Source organism: Salmo salar, chromosome 10 (genome assembly GCF_965601325.2).
Source record: "Salmo salar chromosome 10, fSalSal1, whole genome shotgun sequence".
NCBI lineage: Eukaryota > Metazoa > Chordata > Actinopteri > Salmoniformes > Salmonidae > Salmo > Salmo salar.
The window spans coordinates 91,790,184-91,806,147 of NC_138300.1; positions in this window are offsets into that span (position 1 = coordinate 91,790,184).

A 15,964-nucleotide genomic window follows, 5' to 3' on the forward strand; every position below is an offset into this window, starting at 1 on the left:
GTCAATGTTTTTAATTTGCTGTTTTTGATTTTGTTATATTCTTTGTTAATTTTATGGTTTTTACTAGATTACTTGTAGTTTTTCATGTTGTTTGTCTAATTTTTGTAATGACTTGGCGCTGCCTATCTTGGCCAGGACGCTCTTGAAAAAGAGATTTTAAATCTCAATGAGCCTTTCCTGGTTAAATAAAGGTTTAAAAAAAATAAAAAAAAAAATTGCTTACCGCCCCAATAGGTCCACAGACGATGCAATCGCCATCACTCTGCACACTGCCCTATCCCATCTGGACAAGAGGAATACCTATGTAAGAATGCTGTTCATTCACTACAGCTCAGCATTCAACACCATAGTACCCTCCGAACTCATCATTAAGCTTGAGACCCTGGATCTCGACCCCGCTCTGTGCAACTGGGTCCTGGACTTCCTGATGGGCCGCCCCCAGGTGGTGAAGGTAGGAAACAACATCTCCACTCCGCTGATCCTCAACACTGGGGCCCCACAAGGGTGCATTCTCAGCCCTCTCCTGTACTCCCTGTTCACCCATGACTGCGTGGCCATGCACGCCTCCAACACAATCATCAAGTTTGCAGACGACACTACAGTGGTAGGCTTGTTAACCAACAACGACGAGACAGACTACAGGGAGGAGGTGAGGGCCCTCAGAGTGTGTTGTCAGAAAAATAACCTCTCACTCAATGTCAACAAAACAAAAGAGATGATCGTGGACTTCAGGAAACAGCAAAGGGGGCACCCCCCCTATCCACATCGATGGGACAGCAGTGGAGAAGGTGGAAAGTTTTAAGTTACTCGGTGTACATATCACCGACAAACTGAATTGGTCCACGCACACAGACAGTGAGGTGAAGTAGACGCAACATCGCCTCTTCAACCTCAGGAGGCTGAAAACATTTAGCATGTCACCGAAAACCCTCATTATCTTTTACAGGTGCACAATTGAGCATTCTGTCGGGCTGTATCACCGCCTGGTACGGCAACTGCATCGCCCACAACCGCAGGGCTCTCCAGAGGGTGGTGCGGTCTACACAACGCATCACCGGGGGCAAACTACCTGCTCTCCAGGACACCTGCAACACCCGATGTCACAGGAAGGCAAAAAAGATCATCAAGCACAATAACCACCCGAGCCACTACCTGTTCACCCCACTTCCAGAAGGCGCGGTCAGTAATGGTGCATCAAAGCTGGGACAGAGAGATTGAAAAACAGCTTCTATCTCAAGGCCATCAGATTGTTGAACAGCCACCACTAGCACAGAGAGGCGGCTGCCTACCTATAGACTCGATATCATTGGCCACTTTAATAAATGGAACACTAGTCACTTTAATAATGCCACTTTAAGAATGTTAACATACCTCGCATTACTCATCTCATATGTATATACTGTATCCTTCACTATCTATTGCATCTTAGCTGCTCTGTCATTGCTCATCCATATGTTTCATACTTATATATTCTCATCCCATTCCTTTACTAGATTGTGTGTATTAGGTTGTGGAATTTGTTAGATATTAGGTTTTGTTGTGGAATTGTTAAATATTACCTGTTAGATACTGCTGAACTGTAGGATCTAGAAGCATAAGCATTTCGCTACACTTGCAATAACATCTGCTAACCATGTGACCAATAAAATTTGATTTGATTCATAGGATTAAAAACCCAAGCCTACCCACTGTTGCCCCTAGTGGCCGGTTTTGAAGGAATTTTCCGACATCCTCAGGACATGGACAGACGTCCAACTTCGAAGTCAATCTTGGGCGGTCTGGCTGCCCTGAGAGCTCTGAGCTCTCCTTCCATCCAGGGCTCTGGTCTGTTAACAAGGCCCACCACTGCCATCTACTGATCTGTACATCTATACTCCAAACCAAGCTCTAGATTTATAACATAAACATAGCTTTAACATTTCTCTTCAAAAATATTAACCAATTGTATCTAATCAGTGAGTATGCCATTATGGTGAGTCGAAGAAGGGCCTCGGTGCTGTAATAGTTATATTTTGAATCGAAACCTTAGCTATACCCCAAAAGGTGAACTGATATCTTCAGATTAACACCTTTCAAATGATGCCTACTATGTAGCTACAGTGTAAAAGCTAAAAACAACACAATATTAACAGAGCACATCACCACACATTAACATGGACCGCTGCTGAGTTCATATGTGCCCTACATCAATCTTATGTCAATAAATATTTGATATTTGTTCTGAATCATTCAAAGTGAGACCCTTTTTGTTGTTCTTTAAGAAAATGTACACCCCTTCCTCTCTCCATCTACAGTGCATTCGGAAAGTATTCAGACCCCTTTTCTTTTCCCACATTTTGCTAGGTTACAGCCTTATTCTAAAATTGATTTTTTTTAAAATGTTCCCCCCTCATCAATCTACACACAAAACCCCATAATGACAAAGCAAAAACAGGTTTTAGAAATGTTTGCAAAAAAAGGAAGGAAAAAAGGGGGAAAAAAGGAAATATTACATTTACATCAGTATTCAGACCCTTTACTCAGTGTTACGTTCGTTGATTGAAGGATCGGACCAAGGTGCAGCGTGGTAGGCGTACATTTTACTTTTATTAAAAATGACACTGGAAAAAACAACAAAATACAAAAACGAACGTAAAGCTATATGCAGTGCAGAAAACAACTACACACAAACAAGATCCCACAATCTAAGGTGGGAAAAAGGGCTGCCTAAGTATGATCCCCAATCAGAGACAACGACAAACAGCTGTCTCTGATTGGGAACCATACTAGGCCAACAAAGAAATAGAAACACAGATTTCCCACCCTAGTCACACCCTGACCTAACCAAATAGAGAACAAAAGGGATCTCTAAGGTCAGGGCGTGACACTCAGTACGTTGTTGAAGCATCTTTGGCAGCGATTACAGCCTCGAGTCTTCTTGGATATGGCACACCTATATTTGGGGAGTTTCTCCCATTGTTCTTTGCAGATCCTCTCAAGCTCTATCAGGTTGGAAGGGGAGCGTTGCTGCACTGCTATTTTCAGGTCTCTCCAGAGATGTTTGATTCAAGTCCGGACTCTGTCTGGGCCACTCAAGGACATTCAGAGACTTGTCCTTAAGCCACTCCTGCGTTGTCTTGGCTTTGTGCTTAAGGTCGTTGTCCTGTTGGAAGGTAAACCTTTGCCCCAGTCTGAGGTCCCGAGCATTCTGGAGGAGGTTTTCATCAAGGATCTCTCTGAGGGCCTCTGTCGCAGCCGGCCGCGACCGGGAGGTCCATGGGGCGACGCACAATTGGCCCAGCGTCGTCCGGGTTAGGGAGGGTTTGGCCGGCAGGGTTGTCTCATCGCGCACTAGCGACACCTGTGGCGGGCCGGGCGCAGTGCACACTGACCAGGTCACCAGGTGTACGGTGTTTCCTCCGACACATTGGTGCGGCTGGCCTCCGGGTTGGATGTGCATTGTGTCAAGAAGCAGTGTGGCTAGGTTGGGTTGTGTTTCGGAGGACGCATGGCCTTCGACCTTCGCCTCTACCGAGTCCGAACGGGAGTTGCAGCGATGAGACAAGACTGTAACTACTACCAGTTGGATACCACGAAATTGGTGAGAAAAAAGGGGTACAAAAAAGGATCTCTGTACTTGCTCCATTCATCTTTGCCTGCCATCCTAACTAGTCTCCCAGTCCCTGCTGCTGAAAAACATCCCCACATCATGATGCTGTCACCACCATGCTTCGCGGTGGGGATGGTGCCTGGTTTCCTCCAGATGTGACACTTGGCATTCAGGCGAAATAGTTCAATCTTGGTTTCATCAGACCAGAGAATCTTGTTTCTCATGGTCTGAGAGTCCTTTAGGTGCCTTTTGGCAAACTCCAAGCGGGCTGTCATGTACCTTTTACTGAGGAGTGGCTTCCGTCTGGCCACTCTACCATGAAGGCCTGATTGGTGGAGTGCTGCAGAGATGGTTGTCCTTCTGGAAGGTTCTCCCATCTCCACAGAGGAACTCTAGAGCTCTATCAGAGTGACTATCGAGTTCTTGGTCACCTCCCTGACCAAGGCCCTTCTCCCCTGATTGGTCAGTTTGGCTGGCCGGCCGCCCCTAGGAAGAGTCTTGGTGGTTCCAAACTTCTTCCATTTAAGAATGTTGGAGGCCACTTTTTTCTTTGGGACCTTCAATGCTGCAGAAATGTTTTGTTATCTGTGCCTCGACACAATCCTGTCTCGGAGCTCTATGGACAATTCCTTCGACCTCATGGCTTGGTTTTTGCTCTGACATGCACTGTCAACTGTGGGACCTTACACAGACAGGCGTTCCAAATATTTTACCACATGTAGAGTCCAATCAGGTTGTAGAAACATCTCAATGATGATCAATGGAAACAGGATGCACCCGAGCTCAATTTCGAGTCTCATAGCAAAGGGTCTGAATACTTATGTAAATAAGGTATTTGTTTTTTTATTTGTATAAATTTGCAAACATTTCTAAAAAAACGGTTTTCACTTTGTCATTATGGGGTATTGTATGTAGATTGCTGAGGATTTTTTTTTTTTATTAATCCATTTTAGAATAAGGTTGTAATGTAACAAAATGTGGAAAAAATCAAGGGGTCTGAAGATTTTCTGAAGGCTCTGTATATATTTATTTCTCTCTGTCTATCCCTTCATCTCCCTGTTATTTCCTCTCCTCCTGTCAGTTGGACAAGCTGCTCAATGACCCCGAAACACAGCACGTTATGCCACTCCGTTGATCACCGTTCAGTGTTGTGCCCTGCATCTGAATGTGATGTAAATGATAGGATACATTCCTCATAGGCAACATTTAGATTACTTTTCCTTTAGCTTTTTCAGAGTGCAAAGGTTAGCTGAGACTATGAACTAAAGAGCAAAGTTCACTTCCAAGAAACCGTGTTGGATGCTCTGGCAGACGAGGGCATTTTGAAGACCATTAAGCTAAACAGTACATACTGTAGGTGACATGAGGACAATAATCCTGACATGAAGAGCAAGCCAGTTTTAAACAAACATGCAGCATGCCAAACCAAATACTGGTTGAAATTAATAAGCTTTGTGACCCACAAAAGGTTTAACTGAAGTTTTCTGTTGAGCCCACCTTGCCTTGCTGTCATGTTAAAGGGGTCAACTGGAATTGACTTGTGGGCTCCAGCTGGTTGGATGGATGTGAGTTTTATATGGGGGAAAAACACAAAAATATGCATGATTACTACTAGCTAAGTGTTTAGTCCCCAGCATGCTCGTAACGCAGTGTTGTATTATGATATCAAAGGAGGCTTATCTCAGAATTGTATCTATGTTTTCATATTTGTAAGGAACCGTGGCTGTGGCTTGGAATTGGGATAATGCAAACATGCAAGATATTTTCAGGCGTTAAATATGAGACAAGCATTGACCCAGTTGACAGCTTGTTCACACATTAGATCATGCAGTCAAAGTAATCTGCTGTTGAAAATTCACATATGCCCGATTGCAGGGTTGGGGTGGGAGGTGTTTATAAAGATAGCTGAGATAATAAAGCAAGCGGGTGGGGGCATCGTTCTGGTTAATTCATATGTTCCTTTATAATGGTGTCATTTAGAGTGGAGAAATTCCGGTCTAATAGATTCATCAATGCTCTAAGTGTAGAAACGGCTCATTGAATATCTAAGAATGTTATTCTTCCTTATTTCAGACTGTTTCACTGTCATTTTCCAAAAGCTTTGAATTCTATTGTTCTGTACTGAGGCTAATAAACACGTTGTCATGGTTTAGAAAACTTTGTGCCTAAATGGCTGGACAAGGATCTGTAATCCAGTTCCTTGGATTTCCTTAAATTCGTATTTTCCCCTGCAGTTTGCTTAGTTCTGCATCCATACAAAGTGTAGGCTACTTGTTTACACCAATGAACTCTGCCTATACTCCCTTTGTTCGTGTCTTCTGTAAACAATATGATTTTTCTTCTGCTGCAGCATGTGATTCTTTAACAGGCTTATTCCTCCTTTTGTTAAACGTGTGTTCATAAAATCACTCTCTTCCAGCAATTTCTCCACTGCAGATTAGGTCCTTCATATATCAACACATTTGATGCAGTTCTACAGCATGTCTCTAAAACATACACATTACAATGTATTTGTGTTATTTAAATTCAGCCCAAAAAGTTCCCTTTTTTTTAAATTAAAACTTTCTTTACACCATGAAGAGTTCTGATGGACCCTAGCCTGGAAACCAATACTAATGTTCAACTCTGAAAAAATAACCTATCCCTATGATCATCCAGAGAACCTTCATCAGTTGCAGAAGGAAAGATTACCGCATAGCTAGCGCATAGCCAGGCAAAGAGAAGAGTGACAACTGTCCTGTTGCTCTAGACATCAGTGCCTGTCTCTGGATGAGAGGAGCCACGCAGGTTCACATCCTGCCCCTGAGTCCTACAGTGCTGCTCACTTGCCTTTCATAAGCATACTCTCATCATATCCACCTCCTGACTAAGATATGCACTGTAATTCAACCCTGTGCTTCAGCATCCATTGGTCCTAGGCAGTAGTTTTTGGAGACAGACTTTGATGGTGAAAGAAGATTGATTGAGACATATTTGTAAAAAATTATGAAGAAATCTGACCTCTAGTTAAACCATAATGCTGGCAAGTGGATAAAACTGCCGTTCTAAAAACACACAGATGTTCTTTCTAAAGTCAAATACCACCATCTAGAGGCCCAATTAATGTTTGCTAGTAGGGGGGCCAATTAGTCCCCCAGTGAAAACAGGCCAATACTAGATTATATTTTATTTTGATTAGCAAATACTGTTTTCTATAAGATTATCTCCAATTCAAGGATACCAATAGCCCTAACTGCCCTAGGCTGTTTCCTTAGTTATAACCAAGGGGTGACCTGCCTTCCACGAGCAAAATTACCACATAATAGGCAGGCTAAGCAGAAAATGTTCATTTTAATAAACACGACTATCAGGTTTCCACTAAATAAAGTCAGATTCCACAGCCACAAGGTCAAAAGTGGCAAATAAAATGTGCTTTTTGGTCTTAATTTAAGATTAGGGTTAGGCATACGGTTAACAGTGTATTAAGGTTAGGGTTAAAATCTAATTTTAAGATATATTTTAGAAATGGTTGGAGTTTAGCCATAATTATGACTTTGTGGCTGTGTTAACGAGTGACGACCAGACTATCAAAGTTTAGCAAAGGTCATCAAAATTGTTCAAATGTTTTAAAAACAATTCTAATAAATGCAATAGTTGGACAATGGATGAAGATATTCCAAACTTTTGGCATTTTTATAATCCATCAGATATTGACTGAATTATACCACATAAAACATTTATTCTATTTCACAGCCAAAATGATCAAAGCACTGCTGGTGGTGGAGGAAAGTGCTGGGTTTTGATGAATAAACCAGTTGTGGGTGGTTTGAGGCTTGGCCCCTCACTGGCCAATCAGAACGTGCTCCATGGCTAAATATGTGGTTGCTTCAAGTTGTATATTTACGGTCTTTTATGTATTGCCTTGGAGTCAAGTCCAATGTTAGTTTGTTAAACAGCTTACAGAAACTAAATAACTACATTTTGACCCATTCCATCATTGCTAAAAATGTTAACTTGAACCTGTTTTCAGTCAACATTGTTCTCAGCAAAAAAAGAAACATCCCTTTCTCAGGACCCTGTCTTTCAAAAATATTTGCATTCTAACAAATTAACTTCACAGATCTTCATTGTAAAGGGTTTAAACACAGTTTCCCATGCGTGGTCAATGAACCATAAACAATTAATGAACATGCACCTATGGAATGGTCGTTAAGACACTAACAGCTTACAGACGGTAGGCAATTCAGGTCACAGTTATGAAAACGTAGGACACTAAAGAGGCCTTTCTACTGACTCTGAAAGACACCAAAAGAAAGATGCCCTGCTCATCTGCGTGAACGTGCCTTAGGCATGTTGCAAGGTGGCATGAGGACTGCAGATGTGGCCAGGGCAATAAATTGCAATCTCCGTACTGTGAGACGCTTAAGTCAGTGCTACAGGGAGACAGGATGGACAGCTCATCGTCCTCACAGTGGCAGACCACGTGTAACAACATCTGCACAGGATCGGTACATCCGAACATCACACCTGCAGGACAGGTACAGGATGGCAACAACAACTGCCCAAGCTACACCAGGAGTGCACAATTCCTCCATCAGTGCTCAGACTGTCCACAATAGGCTGAGAGAGGCTAAACGGAGGGCTTGTAGGCCTGTTGTAAGGCAAGTCCTCACCAGACATCACCTGCAACAACGTTGCCTATGGGCACAAACCCACCGTCGCTGGACCAGACAGGACTGGCAAAAAGTGCTCTTCACTGACGAGTCACGGTTTTGTCTCACCAGGTGTGATGGTTGGAGTCGGGTTTATCGTCGAAGGAATGAGTGTTACACCGAGGCCTGTACTCTGGAGCGGGATCGATTTGGAGGTGGAGGGTCCGTCATGGTCTGGGGCGGTGTGTCACAGCATCATCGGACTGAGCTTGTTGTCATTGCAGGCAATCTCAACACTGTGCGTTACAGGGAAGACATCCTCCTCCCTCATGTGGTACCCTTCTTGCAGGCTCATCCTGACATGACCCTCCAGCATGACAATGCCACCAGCCATACTGCTTGTTCTGTGCGTGATTTCCTGCAAGACAGGAATGTCAGTGTTCTGCCATGGCCAGCGAAGAGCCCAGATCTCAATCCCATTGAGCACGTCTGGGACCTGTTGGATCGGAGGGTGAGGGCTAGGGCCATTCCCCGCAGAAATGTCTGGGAACTTGCAGGTGCCTTGGTGGAAGAGTGGGGTAACATCTCACAGCAAGAACTGGAAAATCTGGTGCAGTCCATGAGGAGATGCACTGTAGTACTTAATGCAGCTGGTGGCCACACCAGATACTGGCTGTTACTTTTGATTTTGACCCCCCCTTTGTTCAGGGACACATTATTCCATTTATTTTAGTCACATGTCTGTGGAACTTGTTCAGTTTATGTCTCAGTTGTTGAATCTTGTTATGTTCAGACAAATATTTACACATGTTAAGTTAGCTGAAAATAAACAGTTGACAGTGAGGACATTTCTTTTTTTGCTGAGTTTAGCATTTGTATTATTGATAAGGCCTAAAAAGAGAGTGAATAATTCCAATCAAATTCTAAACAAAATTAAATAACTTGTTTTAAATAGGCTGTCTAAATACACTTACAGGCACCATAATTGCTCCCTGTGGGCACATAATATTAAAACAATGCAGACTATGGAGGGTTTTGCACACGTCCAAACTTTTCACATTAGCTGGACAAAGATTCAATATAAAGAGAAAGGGAGAATGTCCACTCACCGTTATACTGCTTCCAAATATGTTTTATAAACATATTGGAACCATCTTACAGATCGCATTCACAATTCTCCAGAAGTTGCATTGCATGCGCGCCTTGGATGTTCTCACCATAAAACCAGGACAGTGTGAATCATTCTGTTTGGTTTTATTAAAATTCAACAAAATGTTAATGATTTTTTTCAACAACAATAAATTAATATAAAATGTAATATCATCAAATCTTCAGGATAAAAAAGACATGACACATTGCTATTGAACCAGCTTTCATTATAGTAGGCCTTGGGTAAGGGTAGCCTATGTCCATGCCCATCATGAAATGACAGATGATGAATACTGGCAAACCTAGTATTTCGAAGTTATTTTCCTGTAACAATTGCTTGTTTCCCATTTCTTATACCGCTTTACCATTTAAACCAGCTTTTGGTTGTTCTTAAATTTCTATACCAGTGCTGCCTTAAATTAGCACTTTAGATCATGTTAAGGACATGTCAAATATGTCCAACCCTTCCATCTGAGCACAAGTGAGCTGATATAAGACCGGTAAGTGACCTATCCTTGCACAACAGTTTGAAAATAGCAGAGCGCTGGTTTTAACAGATTAAAATTGTAAACAGGCGTTTGACACAAGCGCCCCCTTAACGACAGCCAAAAATAGAGCCTTAGAGGGAGAGCGCAAAGATGTGGAGGACGAGAGGTAAGCTTGCTACTGCCATAATTGATTTTAATAAAAATATGTTTTGTTGCCCATAATGAAGCTATACAGTATATGCGAGTTATTGACCTCACAATAAGCCATACTTGAGTAATTTAGATTACTATGAAGCGGCAGTCATGCAGATGGTCAGCACATGGGGTGCTGAAAGAAGGCTAATTCGAGAAGCCCTAATTAATTTAAACACTCTTCATTTTAATTAGACTTTAGGCTACTATCAAGAGGACAGTGGTAGAAAAAGTACTCAATTGTCATACTTGAGTAAAAGTTAAAGATACCTTAACAGAAAATGACTCAAAAGTGAAAGTTACCCAGTAAAATACTCAAGTAAGTCTAAAGGATCTAGTTTAAATGTACTTCAGTACAGTGGTAGAAAAAGTACATCATACTTAAGTAAAAATACAAAGTAAAAGCTTTACATCAAATTCCTTACATTAAGCCAACCAGATGGTACGATTTTTGTATTATTTTTAATGACGGACAGACAGGGGCACACTCCAACAATTTACAAACACAGTATTTGTGTTTTGTGAGTCCACTAGGTAAGAGGCAGTAGGGATGACAAAGCGTTATATTGATAAGTGTCAATTCTGTCCTGCTTGAGCATTCGAAATGTAACAAGTACATTTAGGTGTCAGGGAAAATGTGTGGAGTAAAAAGCTAATTCTCTTTACAAATGTAGTAGAGTAAAGTTGGCAAAAATATAAATAGTAAAGTACAGATACCCCCCAAAACAACTTACACCACTGCAAGAGGGCTTTGTGTTGGAGCCTACTCAAGAAGAGGTAGGCCTACCTGTTTGATAGACTGAATTATAGTCTACTATCCATAGATTTTTGTCAGCCAATTCCTTCAGTCACTATGCACTCCTTAAATATATCAGTGTCAGTGAGTGAAGGGCTTGGTGTGTTAAGTTAAAACCATGGCTCGAATTTAGGGTGTGTGTAGCCTGGCGAAAGTAAACCCAGCACAGGACACAAACTAATGTTGGGTTGTTTATTCTGTCAAAGCTTAAATTTAAAATCTGATAATGTAGAATGGAAAACGGAAATCACCGGAAGGTGAAGTCAGCATAAAGTAAGGCTGAATCTAAATCACAATCAAGTGAAATAAATCTGTTACTAAAGTGCATAAAAACAGAGTACAATAAGTACAAAGTGAAATACATAAACGGTAGTGGGTCTGCTTTCTATAGAAAAACAAGAAAATACAGCGACCACAACGTTCCCAGTTAGAATGGACTTTCTAACATTTCAAATATCTGGGTACAAGATGTCCATAAACAAAATGACATTGTGCATCAAAAACAGGTTGCCATGAAACATTAGGAATACTTACAAAACACACTGTCAACATGATACCCTAACCCCACATGGAATAGTAGATCCTCATCTCACCCATACAGCACTGGGTGAAATGTCATAACAGATAAGCTGCAATTCAAAAATGAAACAATATAGAACACACTGAGGCTTTACAAAACAAAATGTAATTCTGAAAATTACTCGCGCTTCAAATAATGTTATCGTCAACTCCACAATGTGGTTCTGAGAGCACTGGTATTCAGCTAGCAAGAAGCTAACATCCTCATGTCAATCTGAAAGTATCCAAAGGATAACATGACCATCTGGCATAAATTACATAAACTCTTATACATTGCAGGTTATGCAAAATTATATCTTCCAGTACAAGATAAAAAGTATTACTTACCCATCTAAAGTAACGTTGGACCCACAATGAATTAACTGCATGCTCTCACACTACGCATGCGCAATCCCATAACCACTTGCACACCTAATTTATGAATCTCTTAAAGGGACAGTGCCACCTAGTGGTTATACATGAATACAGCTATGTGCTTTTACCACCTGGCTACGTGTGTGAGGGTATTGTGGCTTTTGTTAAAGAAAATGGCTAAAAGCATAGACCTACCCCTTATTAACTTAAAACATGTTACCTGAATAAAGCGATCTATAAAGATGCTTTAGTCCACAATGCTTTGTGCCAGAAAGATGCAGTAAAATGCCGGGGACAGACGTGACTCCGATAAATATGGGATATCTTCAGAGTCTGCGCCACAACCTTCTATAACCGACGAGACAAAAAAAAAGACAAAAAAAAGACTTTGCTTGGGAAGTAATGTGTGAGTCTGTCACTATCAATTGATGTTCAACATTTCAACAGGCTTTTAAACATATTAACCCTAAATCAGTCAGGAGCATGCCAGGTAGCATTGGAAGGAACAAATTCATTTAGGCTATATTATTTCAAAGCTATAGCCTGCCATTTAAGAAATACATTGTGAAGCATTTCAACACGTCAACAGCATTTTATATAACTTATACGCAGGGAGTCAGGAAACAGCTGATCTCTCACCCCAATGGGGACGTAGATGCGCTCTGGAGGGCAGGTGGCAGGAGGGTGTTCCCGAGCCTGGCGGATATCCACTTCACCGCCCCAAAACACGGGGCCAACGATACGGGAGGACCGATTGATGGGCTGGAGGACACTCACTGCCGTGGAACCACAGGGTGTGACCAGGAGATGGTGGGGTTATGAAGTTGGAGCCATGGGAGGCCGACTGTCTACGGGTGCAGTGATGAGGAAGGGAAGGATTTCCTGGTGCTTGGGTCCCACAGTGAGGGGTGCTGTGACGGATTCCAATGGTTGCATATCCAGGACAGGAAAAGGAGAGGAGAGCGGGCATGAAGTTAAGTTCAGGGAGGAGGTAAGGCGGCAAGGGCCTGGTCGATGAAGTTCCCCACGGCACCGGAGTCCACTAAAGCTGTAGAACCGACACATGAGGGACAGCTAGCCAGAGAAAGGTTTTGGTGGAGAATGATAACAGAATTCTCATGACTACCCTGGGAGACAGAAGGTCACAGGGCTGTTCCTCTGCTCTAGTGGACCCCTGGTTGGGATGCACCGACCACCACTGAAGCTGCTGCCCCACCTGGCTGCAATAGGGACAAAGCCTCAGCTGTCTCTGGTGAAGCCGCTCTGCCACGGAGAGGTGTGTGGTCCCTACTTCCATGGGTTCAGGCTCTGCTTCAGGGCAGCCAAAGGAGGGAGGTGAGTGGCAAGTTGGACACCGGCGCTCCTGAAGAAGGTTATCCAGACGGCTGGCCATTGCGATGAGAGCGTCCAAGGATTTGTCATCATCCTGACATGCCAGTTCTGTCTGGACCGCATTGCGCAGTCCACTGCGGAATAGAGTGTGGTGCACCGGCTCATTTAATTCGCTCACCTCCCTCGAAGACCGCCCTGAACCTCTCACAGGAATCCAGCTCATCCTCTCTCTCAGACGCCCATCCGGTCAGCAGGGAAATGACAATGGCAACCTTGGACCTCTTGGTGGGGGCTCCCGTCTGATAGGCGAAATAGAGGGAGCACTGGAGTAGGAAGCGACGGCATTTTGATGGAGTGCCGTAATACTTCTCCAGAAGGGACAGTTGGGCATCGCTGACCTGGGTGGACGGCTGGGTAGGCTGGGGGACTGGCTCCTTGTGACGACCCATAGAAGGAGGCCCTCAGTCAGAGGGATGGAGAACCTTGCTAGTGGTGTCGAGGCGTTGGAGAACCTCCTTCATGGTCATACCCAGTAGAGACAGCTGGTCATGGTGTTGGTGGAGTAGATGACCATGTTCCTCGACAGTCTGGAAGATGGTGTAATCTTCTGCTGCCATAATTTCTGAGGCAGTAATCTATAACATATACACAGGAAGTCAAGAAGCAGAGTTTAATAATGAAACTATACAAAATAACAGACAAGAAAAGCGTACTGAACATGAGAGAAAACAATACTGAATTAGGCTTACTGAGGGCTATAGGAAGGGAGAGTAATCAGGGTGGTAATGAAGTCCAGGTGTGCTTAACGATGGGGAGCAGGTGTGCGCAATGATGGTTGCCACGTGTGCTCAATGTGGGTTGCCAGGACCAGTGGTTAGTAGACGGCGAAGTCGAGCGCCAATATTGCATTTAGGCTGTATTACATGAAATTTCAAAAATATTTATTTAGAATAAATTAGAGGTCGACCGATTAAATGGAATGGCCGATTAATTAGGGCCAATTTCAAGTTTTCATAACAATTGGTAATCGGTATTTTTGGAGACCGATTTGCCGATAAAAAAAAAAATGTATTATACATTTTTTTTTACACCTTTATTTAACTAGGCAAGTCAGTTAAGAACACATTCTTATTTTCAATGACGGCCTAGGAACGGTGGGTTAACTGCCTTGTTCAGGGGCAGAACAACAGATTTTTACCTTGTCAGCTCGGGGATTCGTTTTTGCAACCTTCCGGTTACTAGTCCAATGCTCTAACCACCTGCCTTACATTGCACTCCACGAGGAGCCTGCAGCAAGAAGCCAAGGTAAGTTGCTAGCTAGCATTAAACTTATCTTATAAAAAACAATCAATCTTAACATAATCACTAGTTAACTACACATGGTTGATGATATTACTAGTTTATCTAGCGTGTCCTGCGTTGCATATAATCGATGCGGTGCCTGTTAATTTCTCATTGAATCACAGCCTACTTTGACAAACGGGTGATGATTTAACAAGTGCATTTGCGAAAAAAGCACTGTCGTTGCACCAATGTACCTAACCATAAACATCAATGCCTTTCTTTAAAATCAATACACAAGTATATATTTTTAAACCTGCATATTTAGTTAATATTGCCTGCTAACATGAATTTCTTATAACTAGGGAAATTGTCACTTCTCTTGCGTTCCGTGCAAGCAGTCAGGGTATATGCAGCAGTTTGGGCCGCCTGGCTCATTGCGAACTGTGTGAAGTCCATTTATTCCTAACAAAGGCCGTAATTAATTTGCCAGAATTGTACATAATTATGACATAACATTGAAGGTTGTACAATGTAACAGCAATATTGAGACTTAGGGATGCCATCCGTTAGATAAAATACGGAACGGTTCCGTATTTCACTGAAAGAATAAACTTTTTGTTTTCGAAATGATAGATTCCGGATTCGACCATATTAATGACCAAAGGCTCGTATTTCTGTGTGTTATTTTGTTATAATTAAGTCTATGATTTGATAGAGCAGTCTGACTGAGCGATGGTAGGCACCAGCAGGCTCGTAAGCATTCATTCAAACAGCACTTTTGTGCGTTTGCCAGCAGCTCTTCGCAATGCTTCAAGCATTGCGCTGTTTATGACTTCAAGCCTATCAACGCCCGAGATTAGGCTGGTGTAACCGATGTGAAATGGCTAGCTAGTTAGCGGGGTGCGCGCTAATAGCGTTTCAAACGTCACTCACTCTGAGACTTGGAGTAGTTGTTCCCCTTGCTCTGCATGGGTAACGCTGCTTCGAGGGTGGCTGTTGTCGATGTGTTCCTGGTTCGAGCCCAGGTAGGAGCGAGGAGAGGGATGGAAGCTATACTGTTACACCGGTAATACTAAAGTCCCTATAAGAACATCCAATAGTCAAAGGTATATGAAATACAAATCGTATAGTCAGAAATAGTCCTATAATTCCTATAATAACTACAACCTAAAACTTCTTACCTGGGAATATTGAAGACTCATGTTAAAAGGAACCACCAACTTTCATATGTTCTCATGTTCTGAGCAAGGAACTTAAACGTTAGCTTTCTTACATGGCACATATTGCACTTTTACTTTCTTCTCCAACACTTTGTTTTTGCATTATTTAAACCAAATTGAACATGTTTCATTATTTATTTGAGGCTAAATTGATTTTATTGATGTATTATATTTAGTTAAAATAAGTGTTCATTCAGTATTGTTGTAATTGTCATTATTACAAATAAATAAATAAAATAAAAAAATTGGCCGATTAATCGGTATCGGCTTTTTTTTGGTCCTCCAATAATTGGTATCGGCGTTGAAAAATCATAATCGGTCGACCTCTAGAATAAATCATATTGAAATGA